General features: G+C 37.1%; 1 protein-coding gene across 4 annotated transcripts in view; it reads left to right on the forward strand.

Annotated features, from left to right (window-relative positions):
- GALNT13 (polypeptide N-acetylgalactosaminyltransferase 13) overlaps positions 1 to 25,035 on the forward strand; it is a 982,370-nt gene that overhangs the window by 467,251 nt on the left and 490,084 nt on the right. The window contains exon 1 of one of the 4 annotated variants that reach the window (XM_079925130.1): positions 8,999 to 9,078. The exons of the other annotated variants lie outside the window; for them this stretch is intronic. The gene's annotated coding sequence lies outside the window, so the exon portion shown is untranslated. Of the gene's footprint in view, positions 1 to 8,998; positions 9,079 to 25,035 lie in introns of those variants that run through there. 4 annotated transcript variants of the gene reach the window in all.

Below are 25,035 nucleotides of genomic sequence, written 5' to 3' on the forward strand. Positions count from 1 at the left end.
GAGAGGCACTGTGTTGGTTAAGTATGAGAGTAGGTGGGAGGCAGAGACAAAAATGACTTTCAAGAAAATTCTTTCTTCAATTTGAGGAGATAAGATATGCCCAGGCCTAAATAAAGCAGAGGATGTGGTATTAGGTTATGATATCATCAAAATAGTCTAAACTAGTCAAATTAATAAAGTCATTTCAAATAATTTGAGAAATAATGTTATATAAATGTGTACATATATATGAAAAATAAAGCATCAGAGGAGATTTAAGAAAGAAGATACAATTCTAAACTGCATTCATTCAAGGTTTCACCGTGGAGATTACATTTGTGCTAGATCTTTATGCAGGTGGAAAATATTAACAGAAAAATCAAGGAAATGACATATCCAGGGTTAGAGGTGAAAAGGTATACTTCACATTCGATGAATGGTCAGTTAATTAGTTTGACAACAGAATAAGTTTCTTGTCTTGGACTGAAAACAGAAAACGCTGGAAAATAAGGCTGGAGCTAGTTTGTAGGAAATACTGATCATCAGAATAAGAAATTTGAATTTACTAGGCAGTTGACAAAACAAAGAGAATATTTTGTAAGGCCAATCCTGTGAACTAAAGTTTCTTATTTGAATATTAATCTGGTGTTGTCTTCATGAAGGATTCCAGTCGTAGTCAAGAACAATTTATAGGAAAATGTAGCACTATAAGAATGAAGGAATGAAGGTGAGACCTAGGTCATAGCAGTGGGAATGGAGAGAAAGGAATAGATGTGGGTGAGATTTTGAAGGCAATAGGTCAGGGAGTAGTAATAGTAATTAACACTTGTGTAGCATTTACTATGTACTTGGCTCTGTTTTAAATGATTTACATTTATTATTTAACTTGAAACAACCGTGAGCAGTAGACGCTAATGTCATCCCCATTTGCGCAATAGAAACTGAGGCAGAATTAACTAAGTAAATTGTCCCAGGTTAAATAACTAGAAAATAGCAAGTTATTTGAGCCCATTCAGTCAAACTCCGAAGGATCCATAGTTCACCACTACATATCATTCCTCTAAAAAATAACTGAGATTTCCAGGTTGACTGAACTGGAAAATGATGTTACCAATAATCAGAGAAACATATATTTTTTTAAGAGTTTTCCCCTTGTTTAGTTAAGTCTTTGGTAGGGAGAAAACTCTTCTGACCTTTGGGGAAAAATATCCCTATGGTTGGGATGAATCTTCTATACATATTCACTTCTATGCTGGGCAACAGGAACAGTGTAATTTATGATATTGCTCAATTATAAATGAGGAAAATAAACATGTCATCTTAATGTGATTTGTCTCCCTTCCTTAGCAGAGCTTACAATGAAACAAGGATACAGTGCTAAATTAAAGATTTAATATCTTGTATCCATGAAAGATTAGTATTTCAGACTTAGTTTACCTATCATACTAAATTGTAATTTTGACAAGAGAAGAAAACTAACACCTAGCATAGGGAGTATCTCTCTTTTTCTATATTGGAGACATAGTAGAATGCACTACTTAAGAGCATGGACCCCAGAACCATACTAATGCATGGGTTCAGATCTTAAAATGAGACCTCTGTAGCTGTGTAACATGTAAGGTCTCTCTGCCTCAGTCTCTTCACCTCTGAAATGTGACAGTAATAGTACTATGTCTTCTGAAAATTGTAAAGATCAAATGAGATAAGGTACTTACAGTGGCTCCTAACACAGTAAATTCTCAGTAGATGTTAGTTATATTAATTGAACTTTGTCTCATATAAAGTTCACCCTTGAACAACATGGGAGGGAAGTTAGGGATGCCCACTCCCGTGGAGTCAAAAGTACGCTTACTGCTATCTCTGCCTTAAAAGAAAAGGAATTGGGGTTTCCCTGGTGGCGCAGTGGTTGGGAGTCCGCCTGCCGATACGGGGGACGTGGGTTCGTGCCCCGGTCCGGGAGGATCCCGCGTGCCGCGGAGCGGCTGGGCCCGTGAGCCATGGCCACTGAGCCTGCGCGTCCAGAGCCTGTGCTCCGCAGTGGGAGAGGCCGCGGCGGTCAGAGGCCCGCGTACTGCAAAGAAAAAAAAAACAATAAAAAAAAAAATAAAGGAATTGATAAATGATTCATCCAAAGGCAGGAAGCTGAAACAGTTTGGATAGAATCAGGACTCAAACACTAGTTCTTTTGATTTTACACTGTGATCTCTAATGAAACACAAACTCTTCCCCACACTTAGTTAAAGAAAATACAGGTACTATATTTATTGAAAAAAATCCATGTATAAGTGGACCCACATAGCTCAAACCCATGTTGGTTAAGGGTCAACTGTATCATAATTTTTAATTTGTAAAATTTAATTACAGAATTATTGCCATTTTAAACTTTTTTTTACTGTGAATTTTTATACATTAAGCACACAAAACAATAATTTTTATAAGCAAAGACCCATGCATCCATCATACAGATACAGAAGTAGAACATTTTCTGCATTCCAGAAATGTTGCTTTTTCTTCTCCTAAAGATTAACCCCCCCTTCCATCAATTCCCTGACAGATAACATTTTTGTGACTTTTGCAGTAATCATTTCCTTACTTTTCATTATAGTTTTAACCTTTCATTATGTGTTGCTAAATACAGAATTTTAATTTAGCTTGATTTTTGAATTTACATAGATAATAGTCATATAACATGTATTCTTTTGTGTTTGGTTTCCTTTCCTGTACATGTATTTCTAAGTTTCATTAATTTTTTTATGTGGTTCATTAATTCTCATTGCTGTATGGTATTCCATTGTATAAAAATACTACATAGTATTTATCCACTGTGTTGTAGATGGACATTTGGGCTGTTTCTAGGTTTGGGCAATTATGAATAATGCTACCATGAACATTCTTTTAAATGTTTCTTGCTGTACATGTACATGCATTTCTATTGGATATATACTTGCCAGTGAAAATGCTGTTATATTTTATGCAAATTTTCAATTTTAGTAGATACTGCCAAACAGTTTTCCATAGTAGCTATACCAGTTACACTCCAGTCAGTAGTATATGAGAATTCATAACTGTTTCATCCTTACCAATACTTGATTTAATCAGTCCTTTTAATTTTAGCCATTCTGATGAAAGTATAGTTTACATTTCTTGTTGAATAAGGCGGTCATGCTATGTGGTTTCATTGCCATATGTTTATTATTACTTATAAATTGTTCAGGTGCTTTTGCTTATTTTTCTATTGTGGTGATTTTTAAAATTGTTAATATGCAGAAATTAGTTATATTTGGATTAAGAACCCCCTATAAATTAAATGTTGCAAATAATTTTTCCCTCTCTGTGACTTGCTTTTTCAATTTCTTAATGGAGTTTTTGATGAGGAAAAGTTTTTAAGTTTAATCTTAATTATATTTTTGCCTCTTTGCATTTAGATTATTCCCGTTCAGTTGATTTTCATGAATGGTTTGAGGTAGACGTGAAATCCTATTTTCCTTTCAAATGGATATCTAGTTGTTACAGAATCATGCTGAAAATTCTTTCCTTTGCCTACTACTCTTTATTGCCAACATCATAAATTAAATGTCCATATGTCTATGTTTTGGGGGCAATTATTCTTTTTAATTTGTCTTTTAGTGTCTTCTTACTACTTATGACACTATTTTAACTCTGGCCACTTTTTCATTATTCCTGATATCTATTAAAACACGCTCTCTGTCTGACTTACTTCACTTAACATAATACTCTAAAGTTTCATCCATGTTGTCGAAATATATGTGGAATATAAAAAATAAATAGATAAATACATGAACAAACCAAACCAAAACCAAACACATAGTTACAGAGAACAGAGTAGTGGTTACCAGAGGGGAAGAGGTAGAAGGTGAAATGGGGAAAGGGGGTCAGCAGTACGGCGACTTATGGAAACTAAACTTTTTTGGTGGTGAACACACTGTAGTGTATACAGACGTCAAAAAACACTACTGGGCACATGAAACATATAATTTTACATACCAATTAAAAAATATTCTCCCACAATATTTTTATTCAAGGAATCTTGACTTTGCCTTATTTCATATAAATTCTAGAATTACTATGTCAAATTTGACAAAAAAATTAGGATTTTAGTTGGGATTACATTCAGTCTATTGCTAAATAAATTCTTAAAGAATTGGCATAATTACAATGTTGACTCCTTTAATCTATGAACATATACAAAGTACATACTTTATATATTTAGGTCTTTTTAATTTCTCTCAATTATATTTTCTGGCTTTCTGCATAGAGGTCTTATTCATTGTGGTTAATTTGTTCCTAGCAGTTTTACACAGCTTAATATTATTATGTATTATATATTTTTAAAAACTTTATTTTCTGTTCCTCAAATAAAGAAATGTAATTTTTATATTGACCTTGCATACAGCAGGTTGTACACTCACTTATTAATTTTAATAGTTTTTGAGTGGATTATTTTGGATTTTCTACATAAAGACCTATGTTGTCAGTGATCAAAGATAATATTATTTAATAGTTTTTAAATTTTATACTTTTACTTTTTTTTCATATCTTATTGAATTAGCTAGAATGTTCAGAACAAGGCTGAATGACAGTGGGAAGAAGAGTGGAAATTCTGTTATTATTTCCAAATCAAAGGGAATACTGTCACCATTTTGCTATTAAGCATGATGTTTATTGTGATGTATTTTGTAAATATCATACATTAGATTGAGAAATTTATTTTTATTCTGATTTTGTTGGGATTTTGAATCATAACTGGGTTTTACATTTCATCAAATGCTTCCTCTGTATCTATTGAGATTATCGAATGATTTTTCTTTTTTTCTTTGTTCATCTAACAGTTTATACCGATGGGTGTTTTTTTAAAGACTTCCAGTTCCAGCAACAGTGCTGCTGCTTCCTTGTGCTTAGTGTGGGTCCTAGAGGGCCAGAGGATTTTTCTCGGCATTTGTTCTCTACCCTCCTACGCTTGCCAAATGCAGGAAGCCTCATGTTACATCTTGTACCTCCCCAGGGTAGACTGCTGGTTACTTGGTGCTGTGCTCCTGGTGAGAGTGGAAAAGTTCTGGGTTACTTTGCTCCAGTCTTAATCTTACAATGTCCTGTGCACCTGGGCCTTAGTTGTGTGGCTTTTTCAGTATTCCTACCCATTCCTCTCATCATGCTCACATTCTTCCTTGATTCTGGGGTTATATTTGGTGAGAGAAAGTGTCCTGCTCTTCCCCCAGTGGGAACAGATCTCTGCAATGTGTTAGGATGAGATTCTGGGCTCAAGAGAGTTACCGGCTCCTCCAGCAGGGTCTGATGACTTTTGCTTCTACCTCTTTCCCAGAGACTGTGCATCTTTTCCAGGGCCCTTGGGGGTATGAGGGTTTTCTGTCCTAAAAGGCTAAAGTTTGCTTTTTATTAGAGAAGGGTGTGGGGAAGCAGAAAGGGTTTTGTGCCTTTGTGTCACCAAAGTGCTCTCTCTCTGGCTTTCTGCCCTGACCTTAATCTTGCTGCTGAGCTGCCAGGAGATGCCTAAAAAAAAAAAGAGATTATGAACGAGTGTGTATGCCTTTGTGTCTGGGAGATCCCAGGGTGTCTATACTATTCTGCCAGCCCATTCTGGCCTTTGAGTATTTGTTACCATCTTAGCTGTTTTCTTCTTACCCACTTTCAAAATGAGCACCCATGCCTCTCATGTTCTGCTAAAGGTGAAATCGTTCCTGTGTCCTGCCTCTCCTCAGAATGGCTGTTACCCTTTGAAATTTAGTTAATCTCTTGGCCTTGTGACCCCAGCTCTCAGATGAGCTCAAGAAAAGTTATTACATTATAGATTATCTGGCCCTTACTCATTGTTAGAATAAGAGTGATATTCTGTTGTGGCTTTTCGCCTTCTAAGTGGTAGAAAAACTGAAAAATTTTTTTCATCTATATATATTTTAACCCAGCTTTTCAAGTTTTCCAAAGCAAGATGAGTTTTTTTTTTTTTCTCTATACATTACCTAGTCTGCACTAACCAGAGCCAGAACTCTTGAGTCAATACTATTTTTAGTAGTCTTTCCACACAAAGTGAATTTGTTGCTATCACAGTTTTGTGAGCAATGGAGGCTCAGTGGGTTATGTATAACAAAATTTCGTTCGTTTAAACAAGGTAGAATTCAAGTTTTCTCTTGCATAAAGGAGTCTGGTCATTGGCATGTAGGGCTGGAATTGTGGTACTTTGGTCATTAGGGAACCAAGTTTCTTTATCTAGTTCTGTTCCAACATTTTAGCAGTATGACTTCATCCTCAAGGGTTTTCCAATGGCTAAGCTGACTCCTGGATCCCAGCCATCATATCTGGGTTCTATGCAGCAAGAATGAAAAAATAAGACACAAGAGGGAGGAGATATGGGGATATACGTATATGTATAGCTGATTCACTTTGTTACAAAGCAGAAACTAACACACCATTGTAAAGAAATTATACTCCAATAAAGATGTTAAAAAAAAAATGCAGGGCTTCCCTGGTGGCGCAGTGGTTGGGAGTCTGCCTGCCGGTTCAGGGGACGCGGGTTCGTGCCCCGGTCCGGGAGGATACCGCGTGCCGCGGAGTGGCTGGGCCCGTTGGCCATGGCCGCTGAGCCTGCGCGTCCGGAGCCTGTGCTCCGCGACGGGAGAGGCCGCGGCAGTGAGAGGCCCATGTACCGCAAAAAAAAAAAAAAAAAAAAAAAAAAAAAATGCAATGGCAAAAGGGCATGCTACCAGCTGGTTTAGCCCCGCTCAAAAATATTCCCTGGAAACTTTACCCAGTATTTTCTGCCGGACCATCATTACTCTTTGCTGCAAACAAAGCTATTGTGTATAGTGTTTTAGCTGCACACACGACTCCCTAGTAAGGAAGGGGAAGATTAGTATTGGTAGACGCTTAGCAGTCTTAGACACAATTAGAGGATGGGGACTACATTTAAGTAATCAGATTTCTGAGGCAGGATGGTGTGGATTAAAATACACAGGTTCTATCATCAAACAGAACTGGGTTCTGATCTCAGATTTGCAAATTACTAGCTATGTGACCTTGAGCAAGGTCTTTATCCTAACTGGTCCTGCTTGCTCAGCTGTAAGAGAGCATGATAGCAACTACTTGAAACATTTTTGTGAGAATTGAATATGATAATACATGCAAAGGGTCTATCACATAGGAGAGGATCAATAAGTGGTATGTTTTATTTTACCCACGTTATGTTAACATAAATTCAGTTGTTTAAGGGAGGACAGAGTCTATTCATGACTAATACTGATTGAGAGTGAAGAAAGGCAATTTGCATTGTTTCTCTTGTGTAAAGCTTTACCTTTTAGCTGGGATGGAGAGTCTCAATTTCTACCCTTTAAATAGATCAATTATATTCTTTGAGCTATACTGAAATATTGCTCAAAATTTAGGTTTATGATAGTAATATGTATGTAATGTCAAACCGAGAAACAGATAAGAGGAGTTCTAGTTTGAATTCTACCGCTAAAAGTTATGAAACTTATGAAAGTCATCAGAACTCGCTGGACCTCCGTTTTGTCAGCTGACAACGAATTAGGTATATGAGTGGACCTCCACTACCTATTCCACAGCTTTAAAGCACCACAATTCTATGCATTTTTATTTGCCCCAGACAGATCTTCTTGTCAAAAGAAATATCCTAAAGACCAGGAAATAAGTGATAAAGACATATTTAGTCAAACTAAAGTTGAATTTTTACAGGAACTGGCTTGGTGGGGAGGTTTTGCCAGTTCTGAAAGAAACAATAGGTGTTCGTTAAACAACATGGTGTATGTTGGAAAACTGGCTTCAAATTCTGGTTAGGAAGTTGCTGGCTTAGATAAGTGTGTCATTTGGGGCAAGTCACTTAAATTCTCTGAACCTTAGATTACTCAGTTATAAATTGGGCAGTATTTATTAAAGCCATGATGAGCATAAAGAACAACATAAAAGTACTTTTGAAAGCTGTGCAACTTTAGTGCTAAGCTCTTTAGCAGGTCCAATGGGTAAAGTACAGAAAATACCCTCACTCTTTGGTATGGAGATTGTAAGATAAAATTTTATAAATAAAATACAGCAAAATAAAGCTACTAAGGACCACTGTTTTAAAGTTTGTGTTAGATTTTGCCAATGTATTTTTCTGTCCATGTTATGTTGTAGGAAGTGGTACATCTAGTTCACCCCAGAGAGGCCAGACCAGCAAGGCGTGTGTATGACTTGTGTATGAAGTCTCTCCTTGAGGTGAATTTCTAGATGTGATCTTTCTCTCCATCTGAGGCATTCAGCTTGCTATCCAGTGAGGCTGAAACAAAAAGCAAATCATCTGCAGTGTGTGGCTTTTAGGGCTGTCTACTCTCCTCAATTTGTCCAGTCGAAGTGACAGTTAAGTCTCCTTCTCTATAAATAGCAAGTTATTAGTAAAAGCATGGTTGCCATATGGCAAAATGTCTCTGTTGTTAAACTGATTAAATGCAACAACAGTGTCTGGTCTTTAAGAAGATGTTATGTTCTGTGATAAAAGCCTAGAGATTATTTTTGTTTTAAAACTTATACGAAGCTTATATAGCTTCTGTTTCTATATGTGTATGTGTGTTTATTCATCTTGTCAGCACCTTTTAAAACTCTAGAAGTATGCCGTATGTATATGAAAGTGTGTAAAGTGCACTAATATTAAGTATACAGATTGATGAATTTTTACATAGTTATGTACTTGTGTTACTACTACCCAGATCAAGACACAGAACATTTCCAATCCCCAAGAAGTTCCCCTTATATCTCTTCCCCATCAATAACCTTTTGGTTTTTAATATTCTTTAAAATTTTGGCTTTATGATAATGAGTGTATGAAAAGGTAGGAAGTCTTTTGAAGGGCAATCCAACCTCTTTAAAAATTTTGGAAGTATTAATAATAGTTTCAAAAAATAAAAACCTCTAAACAATGATGAATAATGCAATGAACTATAGTAATAATATTGTAAGCAATAAACTTCCTTACACATTCACAGGAATGAAACAGAATTGCAATGTGGAAACCTTATGAAATTCTATCCAAATCTCCCACCTGCGAACCAAAAAATAGAGCCACCACACAGGCTGGTGAGTGTTCCATCAGTCATGTTGCCAGGCAACCTCAGTCAGTATCAGAGACACCCAATTGAGCAGCAGAGAGTCAAACTAGAAGGTATCTTGGAAACAGTAGGGTCCAGGTGAAAAAGAGGGAGGGAGGAGGGAGAGAGAGAGAGAGAGAAATAGAGTCACTTGGGCATTTATCCATGTTAGTCACGACCACAGTTCCCCCACCCCGCCCCAGTAACATGCAGCTAGCTTAGAGCAAAATTCTTTGGGTTTCTACTTACTTCACTGTGCTTTCCTCCTTTGCTGTGTCTGTAGGTGTGAGTGCAAAGGTTTGGCAAGATGCATCATCATTAATTTTTAGGAAAGCAGGGTGTTACAAGTCATTTTCAGTCCATCCAAATCATGTTAACTAGGAGTTCATTGAGATTTGAATCATACAGTATTCTGTTTGCTTTAGTCATACTTAGTCTGATTTTTAAATTGATATACTTTGTTAAAAAAAATGAAAAGTATAAAATAAAATACCTACTGCCTGGAGTTAACCCCTTTCATGGAAGGCATAAAGGAATAGCGAGGGAGGCATGCCTGAGTTCCTCTGGGCCGGCATCAGAGGTGATATACCCCAGGCAAACAGGGTGAGAATCTGGGCTGACAACTTCAGCTGAGCCCTCTACTCTGAGATGCAACTTCTATGTATTTTTCTAGAGAGATATATCTTCCATTCTCCATAATTTGGTATAAAACATTTTCTACTGTCCTGTGCTCTAACTCCCCACTACTCTCCTTTTCTCCTTCTTAAAAGATGCCATACAGAGAAAATAGCATCTGTGAACTTCAGGGTTCCTGCTAATTTACTTCTATCCATAAATCCTTTCATTCTTCCCTTCTGACGTGTCTTCCTCCGTGAGCCAGTGCCATCATGCATGCTCTGGACCTTATACCTGTATGTGTCCTAAGAGCCCTATAACTCAAATGAATATTTTCTTCCTCTTCTGTATCTTCAATCTTCTCCCTCTCTCCTGATTTCCTTCGCATTGGCATTAAACATGTCAAAGTATCTTTCTGCTTAAAAACAAATAAGCATCTCTGCACAAATCCTCCCTTCATTCCAAGTCCACCTTCAGCTATACAGTAACTCTTATCTCTACTCACAATTAAACATTTCCAAGAATTGTTTCCATTCTCTGTCCCAAATCCTCATCCTCCATTCACACCTCAACACACGGAGGCTTGCTTTCCCTGCTTGTCTGAAACTGTTTTCTCTTACACCACTGAAGTTAGTCCTGGGACTACATATAGACTATACTTCTTTGATCTCTTAGCATGATTTTGTACCATTAATCATGCCCTCTGTTTTACAATATTCCTTCTATTGGAATCTTTAACACTACACTCTCATGATTTTCTCTTCCCTTGATAGACCTCGCCCAATTTCACTTGTGGGCTTAACTTTCTTTTAAAGTGCACTCTATAGGACTCTTTGTGGAAATTTTCATGCCTTTAATTAACATTGGTTTGCTAACTCCCTCATCTTTATCTGTCCTAAAATTCAACTCCTATACTCACCTGCCTTCTGGGAAGTCCTACTTTATGTCTCATAGCTGCCTCAAAATCGTCAAAGTCTACCAGCAAATTTATGAATACCCCTAACTTTTTCTATAATAAACTTAATTAAGATATATAAAGTGATGGAATGCATAAAGAACAAAGTAAAAATAATAAAATGGGTTCTCTTAACAATGGACCTGCTCTTAGCAGGTCTTTGATTTTATCTGGAAATACTGTATTAAAAGCTCTGAGAGGAAAGATGTCCCAAGCATCTAGCATAGGGTTGAGAGACTTTAGGTACTTAAATTTGCCAAATAAATGAAATAAATAGCTTATATTTGAAGGAATCTTAAATGCTTTTCTCTTTCTGAGTTGTATTAACAAAATTTTTTGCTCATCATAATATTGATCGCAATAGTAGCAATGGCTAAAATGTACTGATTAGTTACTATGTGCAGATGCCTCTGATTCTCATTTTATGTGCATACTCTTTCCCATGACCTTTTAAGTAGGGAGAGCTCTTATTGCTATTTTATAAATCTGGGAACAACTGGACTTAGCTGGGCAAATTAACCTCTCCAATATCTCCAAATTAAAGGATGGCAGAGATAGGACTTGAATCAAAGTCTGTCTAATACCCTTAACCATACTACATATGGCTGAATTTTTAGAAACAACAACACTTTGTATGTTTCTGGCTCTTTCATGCAAATGTTCATTGTTCTGGTATTTTTGCTATTATTTAGCCTTTTCAGTGTCACAGTAGTGGCACATGACTACAAGTACAGTCTTTCTTAGGGGGATCATCAATTGTCATTTTGGTTTTGGTTGGAATAAAGAAAGAACTTAGAATATGCGTTCAGGCACTGGGTAAGAGAAAAGGAGCTTCTGTATAATGGCAAGTGGAGATTATGGAGAAATATTGGGATGGTCAAGAGATATGGTGTTTTCTTCATAGAAGAGGAAGAAAATACAAGAAAGCTGGAAAAGAATGGGAAAAATAATTGACATGTGGAAAAAACAACTGACAAATATATCCTGCAAAGCCAATTATAAATTGAAATGAAAAATCCTGGTTCGGTGACTTTTATAACTGGAAAAAGAGGAGAATATGGCGAGGAAATGAGATGAATAAAAAAGGAATATATGAAATATGATGAAGAGTAACATGATTAAATCTGATCAAAGAGAAATGTAATTTAATACAATGAGAGAGTGTGAATAACCAGGAATTAAAATTGGTATAAAGAAAAAAATCCCATGCAGCAGTTAATAGGTTTCATTGATTCAGATGGCTGCCTTTGTACCTATCTGCCAGAAATGTGAAGCAAAAAGAAAAATAAAATGTTGATTGCTGTTCTGCTGGGATGGAGTTGAATGGATGTGGGAAATCTGATAATTTTTATATTGATTATGTTTTTTTGCAAGAGAAGAAACATACCAGCATTTTCTTTCTCAGTTTGAACACTGTTTCATATCACAGAAATTAATAGATAAGAGTTTTTTTTTTTTTTTTTTGGCGGTATGAGGGCTTCTCACTGTTGTGGCGTCTCCCGTTGTGGAGTACAGGCTCCGAACTCAGCGGCCATGGCTTACAGGCCCAGCCGCTCCGCGGCATGTGGGATCTTCCTGGACCAGGGCACAAACCCGTGTCCCCTGCTTTGGCAGGCGGACTCTCAACCACTGCACCACCAGGGAAGTTCGATAAGAGATTTTGATGTGGAGCACACCTACTGATTTGTTCACAGGTCAATCACTGGTTGGAATTACTTATTCTGCCTATCAAAATCAAAAGAAAATATAAACATTCAGCCACATAAATAGTGGAGCTTTTCCTTGTACTAACAGGTGTTATTGATCTTGAAGCTTTATACTTCGCTGTTTAAGCTATGAAACTGTAAAACCTTTGCAGAAAATTTATGAGTTGTTTGCTTTTAGAATTTGACTCTAAAATTTTGACCTTGACTCAAAAATAAGCTGTAATAAGAAAAACTGCCTATTAATAACATTGTTTCTCACTGCTATGATATAGTCTATAAAAATACAATTTCTAGAAAGGAATCTAACAATTGAGACAAGTTTGAGTAGGGTGATAATGACTTCTCTCCTTCCCTTTACTACTCCCTAGCCCCCCACCGTATTCCCCATTGCTAATTTCTGGTGAATAATACTGAAAGAAGAATTGTTTCCAGAAGTTGATTTAATTGGCAACAACAGGCCCAAAATGATAAATGGACATACATTATTTTGTACCCCAGAGATGTAATGTGATTTAATTATTGCATTAAAATGATAACTAAGGTCACTTAAGACAGTATTTTTAGATTGGTTGTTTAAAAACAGACTCTAGGATAGATTATATTAGCTGTATACTACATCTGGCTTTTTTTTTTTGGACTCTGAATAAAAACAAATACTGGGGTGCCTTGCTTTTATCAGGGAGGTTTTCTTTTTCATGGAAATTTGATTTTTCAATCTAATCATTTTTGCCATTATCTCAGTAAAGATTTTCTCAAACAACAGTCTACTATTGATAGGAGACTGTTTTTCTAGAGCAGCAATCACTGTAGTTCTCAGGTATTTCAATTAACATGCCATTTTAACCTAAATCATTTATAAGGGAAGAACATTTTGGGGTCTGAATAGGTATGTCTTCAGTATTTTACAGTTTCCTTACATAAGTGAAATACAAAATCCATTCGTGTTGTTTCTTTCGTAAAAATGTAGTTGGATTTGATGAAATGCAGGCTGCAACAGTGAGAGTGATTACAAGTCCTTAGTCTTCCCCAGTTTCAGTAATTGCTTTTAAATATTGGTTCTGATGGTTTTAAGAGGGTATTTATTTGGAAGAAAGGTCACAAATGCAAACAGAAAAAAAATAGCTCCTGAATCTTGGGTGAAACTCCAGGTTTGGAAAGTTAGCCACTTTTTTTTAAAAGGAATGTGGAGGTTAATAGAATATGACATGTAGGGTGAAATTTTATCTTTCCAAAGTCACATAGATTCTCTAATACTGGAGAGCAGTAGAAGAGAGAAATTCTGAAACAGAATACTTAAATCAAGCTTTATTTTTAATGGGAGGTTCTGCCTTCCTTTTCTTTCTTATTTATTCAGTTTCGTGAATAACTTTTTTTTTTTTTTTGCGGTACGCGGGCCTCTCACTGTTGTGGCCTCTCCCGTTGCGGAGCACAGGCTCAGCGGCCATGGCTCACAGGCCCAGCCGCTCCGCGGCATGTGGGATCTTCCCAGACCGGGGCACGAACCCGTGTCGCCTGCATCGGCCGGCGAACTCTCAACCACTGCGCCACCAGGGAAACCCTGTGAATAATTTTTGACAATCCTTTGGGTCTCTCTATTTGTTATAATTTATCATAACTGTATACCTATGTACTCTTTTTATAAATAATGCTGTCATAGCATTGTCCATGAAGCCTTTTCTTTAGTATGGGGTTTTAACAAGAGAGTTTTGCAGTGGAGAAATTTAGGATTATTTTTAAGAAAGCAGGTCAAAAGTCATTTTTATTTTTAATAAACCACATTTCTCCCCAAAAAAGTTTTTACCAATTTACATTTCTACCTGTAAGGACCCATTTTATCCCATCTTCGAGAAAATGTAATTTTCTGAAAAACAGTATTTAATTTACAGTTTTTTAATTGGCATAATCCCTAATTAAATGAATTAATAGTTTCCCCAGATGACAGGGTAAATGTAGCCTTGTTTTCTGCTTGCTTTTCATGTGCTTATATATCATGGTAATCTCTGCTCAATTTTTAAATTTTGTAAAGAGGCACATTTTTCTCTTTCTCAGGTATTTTTGGCAAATATCCTTACTTTATAATATTTCTGTGTTTTCTATTATTGGATTACATACTTCGTTATATTAGATTGCTTTATATTGATTAACAAGTTACAGTTTTTAGCAATTTTCTATAACAATGTTGCTCTGTTAATAAGAATACGAATGTTAATTCTTGGGGGATATAATAATTTCACTTAACTTTTCATTAATTGGGGGCTAATTATTCAATATCCTGATTTTTAGCTCTTTATTGACTTCTTTCCTCTAATTGCCTGTCTTTTATGGCACTTAATTTATGGTTAATAACTTCACCAGGAAGGTTGCAGAAAAAACCCCGAGAAAACTGAAGCTGCAAATCAGACTAATAAGTAAGGATATAGTGGCTTTAATAAAGTGTTTTGTGGTTTTGATTTTTGCTTCTTTTGAGTGGAAGAAGCTGAATATTTTACTTGTTAATAATTTTAAAATTACTTTTAAGAAAGGTGTGCATTTCTCTCACGTATCAATTATGGTAAAAATTTTACTAAATTAAAATATTCAAGCCGACAACTAAAATTTTATTTACATTTGTGTAATTTTAGGATAGAATATCAGAAAGCAGCTTTATTTAGTCTATTTAACTTTTGGAGTTTTCTGTAACCAGGTCCCTTCAGCATTGTGCTGCTGGGATCCTTTCGTGCCCTAGAGTTCTGGGCTTTTGTTTGATGATACTTCATTCTCTTTTTATCTCGCACTAATTGCTTGTTGAAACAGAGTGGCTGTGATATAATTTTACAAGCTATTTTAATATTATTCATTATTTTCTACAAATAAACACCCCTGTTTTGAAAAGAATATCTAGACTAGAAATAGCCACATTACCCTGACTATTTCAATGAAGGAACACTTGTAATTCATTCCTTACATCTTTTGTCATGAAGAATTCAAAATCCTTAAGGCCAGCTAGGAAGTAGGAAACTGAGGTTAAGATTTTCTAATGGTTTAATGTCTCAGTGGACTCATTTATTTTCTTTTTAATCATGCGATTTATGGCAGAAGATGGCCAGCTTGCTGGTGAAAGTCTACTGGGAACTGTCTAAATGCTCTACTGTTGTCTTAAATCTCTGGGTTTTATATCCAGTTGAACACTTTGGATTTCTGTTTGCCTCTCTAGGCAACTATTAATGAACAAGCTTAAACCACTGGTATGTCATGTTATAAAATGAATACTGAGCAGTTATTAAATACCTTAAACAAATGAAAGATGAGCAGTTTTTAGGTTGATACAGTTTTTACAGCATTTAATTTCATTATTTTTTGAGGGTCATGTATTGCTTTTTACAAGCTTTTTTTTAATGAAGACTTAATTTCATTATGTTTTAATGAGAATCTATTGCTTGTAGAGTCTCATTAACATATATTTTAGGCTTTGACATTCACAGTATCTTCATAGAATGGATATCGCTATACCCAAGCGTGACTGAAAAGACCAGGGTGTAAAAAACTGCCTTGAAAAATGATGTCTGCCATATTCACATTCTCTATAAAGCTTCAGCTTTCTTTCACTCTCTCTATGCCCAATTATTCTGTTGCTGTATTCTCTTAACATTAATAATTACACATTATAACTATCTGTTGAAAAGAGTTCCACATCTTGGAATCACTCCAAATGTTTCGCTTACCTCTTTTCTTATCCCTACTCTGATGCTCTTGTCTATCTCCCCTACTGGATCCTAAACAGGAAGGCAGAGATTGCATCTTTTCATCTGTTTTATCTTTAGTGCCTGGCATAGATGTTGGCATCTGTGTAGATACTCAGTTTTGTCTGTAGGATAAATGAAAGGCGTACATTACTTTTTATAATTAAAGTAGTAGTTTTATTCTGGAAATAATACATGCTTTTATTAAAAATTCAGAACTACAGAAGACTATAAATCAATTCTCCTCCTAGAGATTATCAAGTTTAGCGGGTGTATCCTTTTAGAAAAATTTCTATATGTATGAAAATCCACGCAACACATATACACACTTCTTGATTTTTCTGTGTGTGATGATTTCAGGTCTATGAAGGGTCTGGAATTTGATTGTACTTAATTAAACACTAATAAGTTAGATTGTTACTGTTTCATGGACGTTGGCAGAATAGACTCCTGTGTCAGGGCAAAGGACGTTTTTAGTCACGGCACAGCAAGTAGCTTAAGTTTCAACATGTTTGTGTCAGCTCCCCTTGCCTCCCAGATCCCACAGAGGTAGTGTGGACTGCACCAGTGGATGTCTGCACACACGATAGGCTGCATTTCAGCAAAAGAACAATAGCCATAGGGAATCCACCATTTTATAGAAAGCAGTAAAAGGTTGCTCTTTGTCCCAGAGAAAGACCTCACCTCATTCTTTAAGTTGATCACTGTAAACACAGCCCTGAGAAACGGCCTGTGTGAAGAGTGTTTGGGGCCCTGCATATAGGCACACACAGCGAGAAGTGTAGGAGTGTGAGAGACCCTAAGGAGGAGAGTCTCCCAACAATAGCTACCTTTGGGTCCTCCATCATTTTGGCTTCTGGTGAATTTTCACATGAGCCTGCCATTCCATTGAACATCTTGATTAATCTGATAGAGGCTGGGAACGATTCCATTCAATTTTTATCATACTGTATTTACTTAAGGTTATTATGAGCAAAACTTAAAACAGCAGGATTAGGCAAACCTGCAGTTTTGACTTCAATCATGTCTCCCAGGGTCCTGGACTCAATCTCTGTAAAGAAGTCTCAGAGGGTATCAGTAGGTCTTATTTTATGCAGCCCAGATGTAGCCTAAGGCCACCTTATTATCCAGGGGACTAGTGCAAGAGAATTTAGCCCGATTTGCTGATCCTTGGTTGTCATTACAGTAGGCAATCAAGTACCTCAGTCCCCAGTGGCAAGACAGTCCATAGGCCATTCTGCCCCAGATCCAAACATAAAGTCCAAAGGGACACGGGTCACTCTAGTTCAATATTTGCTGGTAAACTTGATTTGGATTACCATTATATTGATACGGTTAAGCATGTGCCATGTCACTGAAGACTTATTTATAGCCTGGATGGCCATATAGAGCATAACCCAAAGCTGCTCAGACATCGGGGGAAGCAGAGAAAGGGTCTCTTTTTTGGTAGCTGCCATTGAGGGCATCAGGCACAGCAGGCTAGTAGTTCAGGTCTGGTCATGCCCACATGAGTGTTTCGGTTTTATAGCATAGGGATGAGGTGACAAAGAGATAGTAGTTCAGACTGCCAGCTGCGGAAGCTGCTTCACTCGGGCAGGCCATGTGATTATATTGCCAGGCTCTAATGTTGGGGAGACAAAGAGAGTATGAATTGACCGCCCCTCACCCACCGCTTCCCTCCACCTCTTCGGATACAATTTGTTTTCTCCTCAGATATCAGGATTGTTAAGCTCCCTCCATAGCCATGACATTTTGTGTGTCCTAGCCTAATAAATATAACATCATCTCTCTTTTTACAACATCTTTTACTGTGACCCAGACCTTTCATATGGAAGGGTTAAATATGAGTGGGACAAGGGCATTTTTACAAAACTTACAGATACCACCTATGTTGGCTCACATTGTCCCTTGTAGTTGGATTCCATTAGCAGTGTACACAACAAAGAACTTATTATCCTCATGGTCTAGGACCATGTCAGTCCAACACAAGAATCCACGTGGTGGAGTCAGAATTAAGTTTTAATGCTCCAGGCCTCTTTGTGGCTGCACTGCCTGTTAGAGGTATGCCAACCGGACTGACCTGAGGTTGTTGTTGGGGAGAGAAAAATGCACCATGTTCAGGAATGGACGGGGTGGAATCCATATTTTCAAAAATAATTTTATAAAATTCCCCACCCATTTCATCCTGATCATTAATCAGTAGGTGGCCAAGAGAAGATGAACTTTCTTTTGGGAAGGCCAAACTTAGTAAGCCACTGTCCTGCTCAGGTGGGTGGACCAGGAGTTGATTAGAAGTTTGGTCAGATATCTTTTTCAGTCAGTTTCTGAGGAGGTCATTCCAACATTCAGCAAAAACTTTGGTAGTGTTTATGGAAAATCTAATACCTTTCCTATTACTCCATCATTGAGTGGCCTTTGCAACAAAAGACACAGCATTGTCAGACTGTAGACGGTCTGGAAATCAGAAAACTGACCCAGTTTAGTTTCATGGGCCACAGTACTGTTGCCAGAGGTGGCTGATTGGACGAGAACAGCAACAGTGTAACCTGAGACTGGGTAAGATGATGACTTAGGTGCCTGTACTAAACAGAGCCATACTCAAACAGAGCTGTAGGTGGAAATTCTACTCCCACCATCCCCCCTTAACCTCTGAACCATATTTATACAGGTGCATAGGAACTTCAGTCTGCTCTGGTGACAACCTGCCTCACCTTCACCCTTAATCATATTTTTGTCTTAAAGCAGTTGAAGTCAGGGTAGAGGGGACCAGAGGTATCAGAGGGCATGAAGCAAGAGAGCAGCTTTATGCTGGTGAACAAGTTATTTTCAGTTTAGAACACCATTCACCCACAGCTCAACCAAATGAATGTTTAATGTTTTCAGTTTTCATTATTATGATTGCCAAGGTTTGTTTAATTTTCCCCACATTTTTACCAGACCTTTTACTTCTCGGTCCTTCTTGCATTCATTCATTTAACAGGTGTTTATCAAGCACCTATTTTGTGCCAGAAAATGTTTTTGGTGTCTTAAGGATAGCACAGAGAATAACGGACATAATTCCATGGGGCGGAAGGAGGCAATAAATAAATTAACAAGTACTAGTGATACGTATTCTGAATAAACCACATAAGTATATTGCATAGATGGTGGAAGGGCATTATCTCAGATAAGTTGGCCCAGAAAAGAAGACTCTGGGGATGTTTGAGCAGAGATCTGAATAAAGGGTGAAGGGTTGTGCCATTGAATTACTTAGGCGAACAGCGTTCTAGAGGGTACTTCAAGCACAAAGATTCTGGAGTGCATTAAGTAAAGGAGAGAGAGTTAGAAGATGAAATCTGAAAGGCAGTCAAGGTGCAGATTTGTTTGTGTTACAGCGAAGTTAGGGATTTGGAATTTACTTTAAATGTGACAAAAAAGCCATTTGTCAATAATGATCAGAACATAGAAGAGATCTGATCAAACTTAAGTTTTAGCATGATCAGACCGCCTTCTGTGTGGAGAATAGATTTCTATGGGGGTGTATTTAAGAAAATAATTGAGTGATCCCACTCCTATGTATATACTTGAGAAACAAATACATATGTCTGTATAAAAACTTGTGCATGAATGTTCATCACCAAATTATTCATGATAGCCAAAAAGTGGGAACAACACAAATGGGGATCAACTGCTACATGGATAAATAAAATGTGGTATATCCATACAATGAAATATTATTTGTCAAGAAAAAGAAATAAAGTACTGGTATATCCTACAACATGGATAAAGTCTTGAAAACATTATGCTAACTGAAGAAGACAGTCACAAAGGACCACATATTGTATGACTTCATTTATATGAAGTGTTCAGAATGGGCAAATCTATAGAGACAGAAACTCAATTAGTGGTAACTTAGAGCTAGGGGCAATGGGAGGGTTGAAGGGTTATAGCAAAGGGGAGTTGCTTTCTTTCAAGGTAATGCAAGTGTTCTAAAATTGATTGTGGTAATGGATGCACAACTCTGTGACTATACTACAAGCCATTGCATTGTACACCAAATGGGTGAATTTAATAGTATGTGAATTATATCTCAATAAAGATGTTTAAAAAAAAAGTTGAAACAATATGTCAAGTTGGTGATGGTGGCTTGGTTTAGAATGGCAGCAGTGGAATTGGTGAGAAGTGTGTTAAATCTGAAGGTAGAGCCAACAGAATTTGCTGTAAGATCAAATAGGGGATGTGAAAGAAAAGAGTTGCCAGAAAAGAGTACAAAGTATTTTGGCTAATTTACGTCAAATCCTGCCTAGGAGTTTTATAAGATATTGAGAATTGACAATTGGACCTGGCCATGACTGTATCCAATACGTTTTCCATACAGTGGAAGGAGCTTAAGCCTGTTGAGTTTAAAAGAGAATGGGAGGATAAGGATATGGGATGTGTAGACAGTGATTATACATAATTCTTTGCAGAATTTTGTATTACAGGTGAGCAGAGAGCAGGAAGGATCGCTGAAGAGGAATGTGGGTGGGGTCAACTTGGTTTAAGATGATTTTCCATATAGCATCTTTGTATTGATAGAAATGACTCATTCGAGAAGAAAAACTGGTGCAAAAGAGAAAAGTGCATCAGTAAAATTCGTGAATGTGTGGGAGCGGAGGGTGCTGTACTCCTAAAAGGATAGTTCCTCCATTGTCACACTTGGACTTGCAGATTTAGGGGTGGCAGTAATAGGAACCAGCAAGTTGATACACTCCACGTGGCAGTATGCAAAATTCTCTTCTGATTGTTTATATCTTCTCTGCTAAATGAATACATGTAGTGATGAGCTGACAGGAAATAGTTTGGAGATGGCAGTCTGAAGGCAAACAAGGTGCAAATGTTATCCGAGGGATGGAGATTGATTTGACTAGAACTATTGCAGGATGGCTGCCAGGCACTGCAAGTCCAGTGTGAATTCATAGATTTAAAGTGAGAACAGGCAGCATATTTTTGGGGTTTCTTTCTAGTCATGTTCATCTGTTTGCATGTAGGAGTGGTGTAGGGGAAAGTTAAATTTAACCAGTGTATTGGTTTGCTAAGGCTGCCATAACAAAGTATGACAGACTGGGTGACTTAAACAACAGAAATTAATTTTCTCGCAGATTTTAGAAGTCCAAAATCAATGTGTCAGTAGAGTTGGTTTCATTCTGAAGCCTCTCTGTGTTGTGTGTAGACGACCACCTTCTCTGTCTTCACATGGCCTTTCCTCTATGTGTGTCTGTGTCCTAATAACCTCTTCTTAGATAGATACCAGTCGTATTGGACGAGAGCCCATTTGTATGACCTAATTTTTACTTAATTACCTCTTTAAAGGATCTATCCCCAAAGTCACATTCTAAAATACTGGGGGTTAAGACTTCACATATGAATCTTCTGCGGGGAGGGAGGAGTACAATTCTGCACATAAAACACTGCTGGAGTTTTAAAATTTAAATATATTGAAGTGAGAGAGGGCATATGTAAGAGATATGAAACCTTGTTCTCATACAGCTTACTATTTAAGAAAAAGGGACAAATAATAAACAAATTACAAAAAACATTTTTTTAATATGCTGGGAGGTTGTGAATAGGTACCAAGAGAAAAATAAAGTGAGCCAAGGAAATATAGAGTGATTAAGTTGTGTGCTCTTTTATATAGGTTGGTAGGAAGGCACTCCGTGTGCTAGAACCCAAGATTTGAAGGAAGTAAGAGCAGGGAGCTCTGACCATATCAGTGGGCAGGGAAAACGGACTGGTCCCTTGGTAAGAAATGAGATCAGAAAGGTCATAAGTAGAAGCACTCTTATCTGATGCAATTGGACTATAATTTCTTTAGTTAATCAAAATGTCATTAAATCAGGGAATCTTATAATAGGTACATTAACATTTTGGTTTTGCCTTAAGAAAATGAGCTGTAATTTACATAGAGTGAAATGCACAGATCTTAAGTGTACAGTTCAATGAGTTTTGACAATTGTAAAATCCTGTGTAACCCATACTCCATCAGCAACTACATCTGTTAAATATATTTCTCATAATTAAATATAAAATATATTTGTAATGCTCAAATATTGAATATATTTAACGTTAAATACATTTTCAATTTAATATAAATATACTTTAAATACTGAATATATTTGCGATGCTCATCTTGTCTCCTGACCCCCTAAACATACACACTGAACATATACTGCTTCTAGAAGGATTGGGGAAGAGAATTCTCATTCTTTTTTTCTTGTTCTTTCTATGCTGTTCATGGTGATAGTATTACTATTGCTACTAATAATAACTAGTGTATATTGAACTCCTCCTATGTGTCAGGCACTGTTATAAGAGCTTTATGTGTATTAATTCATCAGATACTCAGAGTCTTATGAGGTAGCGTCTACTGTTCATATTTTGTGAATAGAAAAATGGAGGCATAGAATATCTAAGAAACTTGAATTAAGCCTTACAATTAGTGAGTGTGGGAACCCCGATTCAGATCATGGCATTGTAACTCTGCAATATATAGTCGTAGGTTTTATGCTTGGTTTCATCCTAATAGTCAAATTTATGAATATTTGAAATTTCCTTAGTTTAAATGCAAGTGAAGTAGTTTTTTTCTTCTTTTCCACCATCTTTCCACATGAGGCATTCATTTAACATTATCATTGACTGCTTCTTTGTCTCTTAGTGTATCTTTCCTTGTGGCATGGGTTTTACGGTTTACAGTGGTTTTTATGGTGGACCCTGGTTTAGGCTGCAGATAGATTCCTCTAGCCCACCTGAATTTTAAATCTTCATTCATGTGAAGATCAGACTTTCTGTCAATAAGACCTGTAACTAATTCATGGTATTTTTTCAAAGCTTACTCACTAGATTTATCAGTCCTTAAACCAAACTGCATAATTGTTCAGTCATCAGCTCTCAGAAGCTCCTGCCTAGCTATTTAAAACATTTAAAGTGCGTTGGGTCCCTGAAAGTTCTGGAAGTACTGCCCGCACTCTTCCATGAGCTTCATCCTTTGGCAGCCTCAAGTATAGCCTCATAAAACAGACTTAATAAATTTGCACCTATTATGCAGTTTTCTACAAAAGAAAATATTTGGCTACAGATAAAAATATGTCTGAAAGCAACTAGAGTAGATTCCCCGGGTAAGTGATAACTTCCTAATTAAAAACAAAAATTTCTTTCTTATTTTAAAAACATAGTTACCAAACTCCTAAGCTTTACTTACATCTTATTTTTTTATATTTGAAATACATTTTTTTATAGAATAGTAAAAATGGTGTATTTTTTTTGTTTGTTTGCGGTACGCGGGCCTCTCACTGTCGTGGCCTCTCCCGTTGTGGAGCACAGGCTCCGGACGCGCAGGCTCAGCGGCCATGGCTCACGGGCCCAGCCGCTCCACGGCATGTGGGATCTTCCCGGACCGGGGCACGAACCCGCGTCCCCTGCATCGGCAGGCGGACTCTCAACCACTGCGCCACCAGGGAAGCCCAAAAATGGTGTATATTTTCAAACAAAAATTCTGTAATCTCTCAGAATTTCTGGCTAACACCATTATCTAGTGGGCAAGAAGAAAAGGAAAGGCAATATGACTAGCAAGATGGCACTTGAGGACTTCCCTGGTGGTGCAGTGGTTAAGAATCCGCCTGCCAATGCAGGGGACACGGGTTTGAGCCCTTGTCCGGGAAGATTCCACATGCCGCAGAGCAACTAAGCCCGTGCACCACAACTACTGAGCCTGCGCTCTAGATTCCGCGAGCCACAGCTACTGAGCCCGCGAGCCACAATTACTGAGCCCACATGCCACAACTACTGAAGCCTGAGTGCCTAGAGCATGTGCTCTGCAACAAGAGAAGCCACTGCAATGAAAAGCCCGCGCACCGCAATGAAGAGTAGCCCCCGCTCACTGCAACTAGAGGAAGCCCACGCGCAGCAACGAAGACCCAACGCAGCCAAAAATAAATAAAAATAAATTAATTAATTAAAAAAATAAAAAGATGGCACTTGATAGCTTTCTAACTCCTGACGTTTTCTTATCTAGAGATATATTTTTAAAGAGGGGAATAACTGTGCTCAAAAGATTTTGAAACGATTAGAAAAGGGGTCGTATTTTTGGATAGAAGAGCCTGTAGTTTATGCAAAGTTAGTCATGCTCCACATTGATTTGGCAAGCCAGAGATATTGCAGAACTTGGATTTGGCTTGAGGAACAGAGTAGTGTTTGCAAATAAATAGGGACTTACTGGAATAAAAACATAATACAGATGCTGATTCTCTTAAATAAACCTGGGCCACCAACTGTGCTTATGTTGGTTAGTGTTACTTTGTATATTGTACCATCCTTCTGCTCAATCAGTTTCGTTCTTATGAAGAAGAGTATTGAAACAGTGTACGAGATTACTATTTTACAAGTACCAGCAGATAAAGAATGATAAAATTTAATATGTTTAGGTAGAGGTGTTTTCACAGTAGATAGAATTAAAAACTTGAAATATATAAGGAAAGATTGTTTCATAAATAAACAAAAATGTATACAGCAGCTTAGTTTTATCACATAAAATAGTAAAGTCAGAGTTTTCTCAATGTTAATATCTTGACATATAGATGTACCAGGGTATGAAATTAGAATAATTTGAATGATGCTTGAAGTGGCAATAAGATGTGATTTTCACTTTCTATTATGGCTAAAGTTTAAATTAAATTCTCAATAACCTCTACTGTTAGGCTCTTATTAAGAAATGACTTATCTTAGACATTTTAATATTAAGTGATTTCAGGTTTTCTATTATAATAATATTCTTTATATTTCTTTTAAAAAATGTTCTCATTCTTTATTTTGCTTAAGCCTTACAATTTTGTGAGATGGATGGGGAAGGAAATATAAGTAAAGAAAATGAAGCATAGAAAGGCAAAATGCCTACCTAAACTCAGAGCCAGGGATGGTTCTTTTTATGTCTTTTATTA

The sequence above is a fragment of the Stenella coeruleoalba genome (assembly GCF_951394435.1).
Source record: "Stenella coeruleoalba genome assembly, chromosome: 6".
Taxonomy (NCBI): domain Eukaryota; kingdom Metazoa; phylum Chordata; class Mammalia; order Artiodactyla; family Delphinidae; genus Stenella; species Stenella coeruleoalba.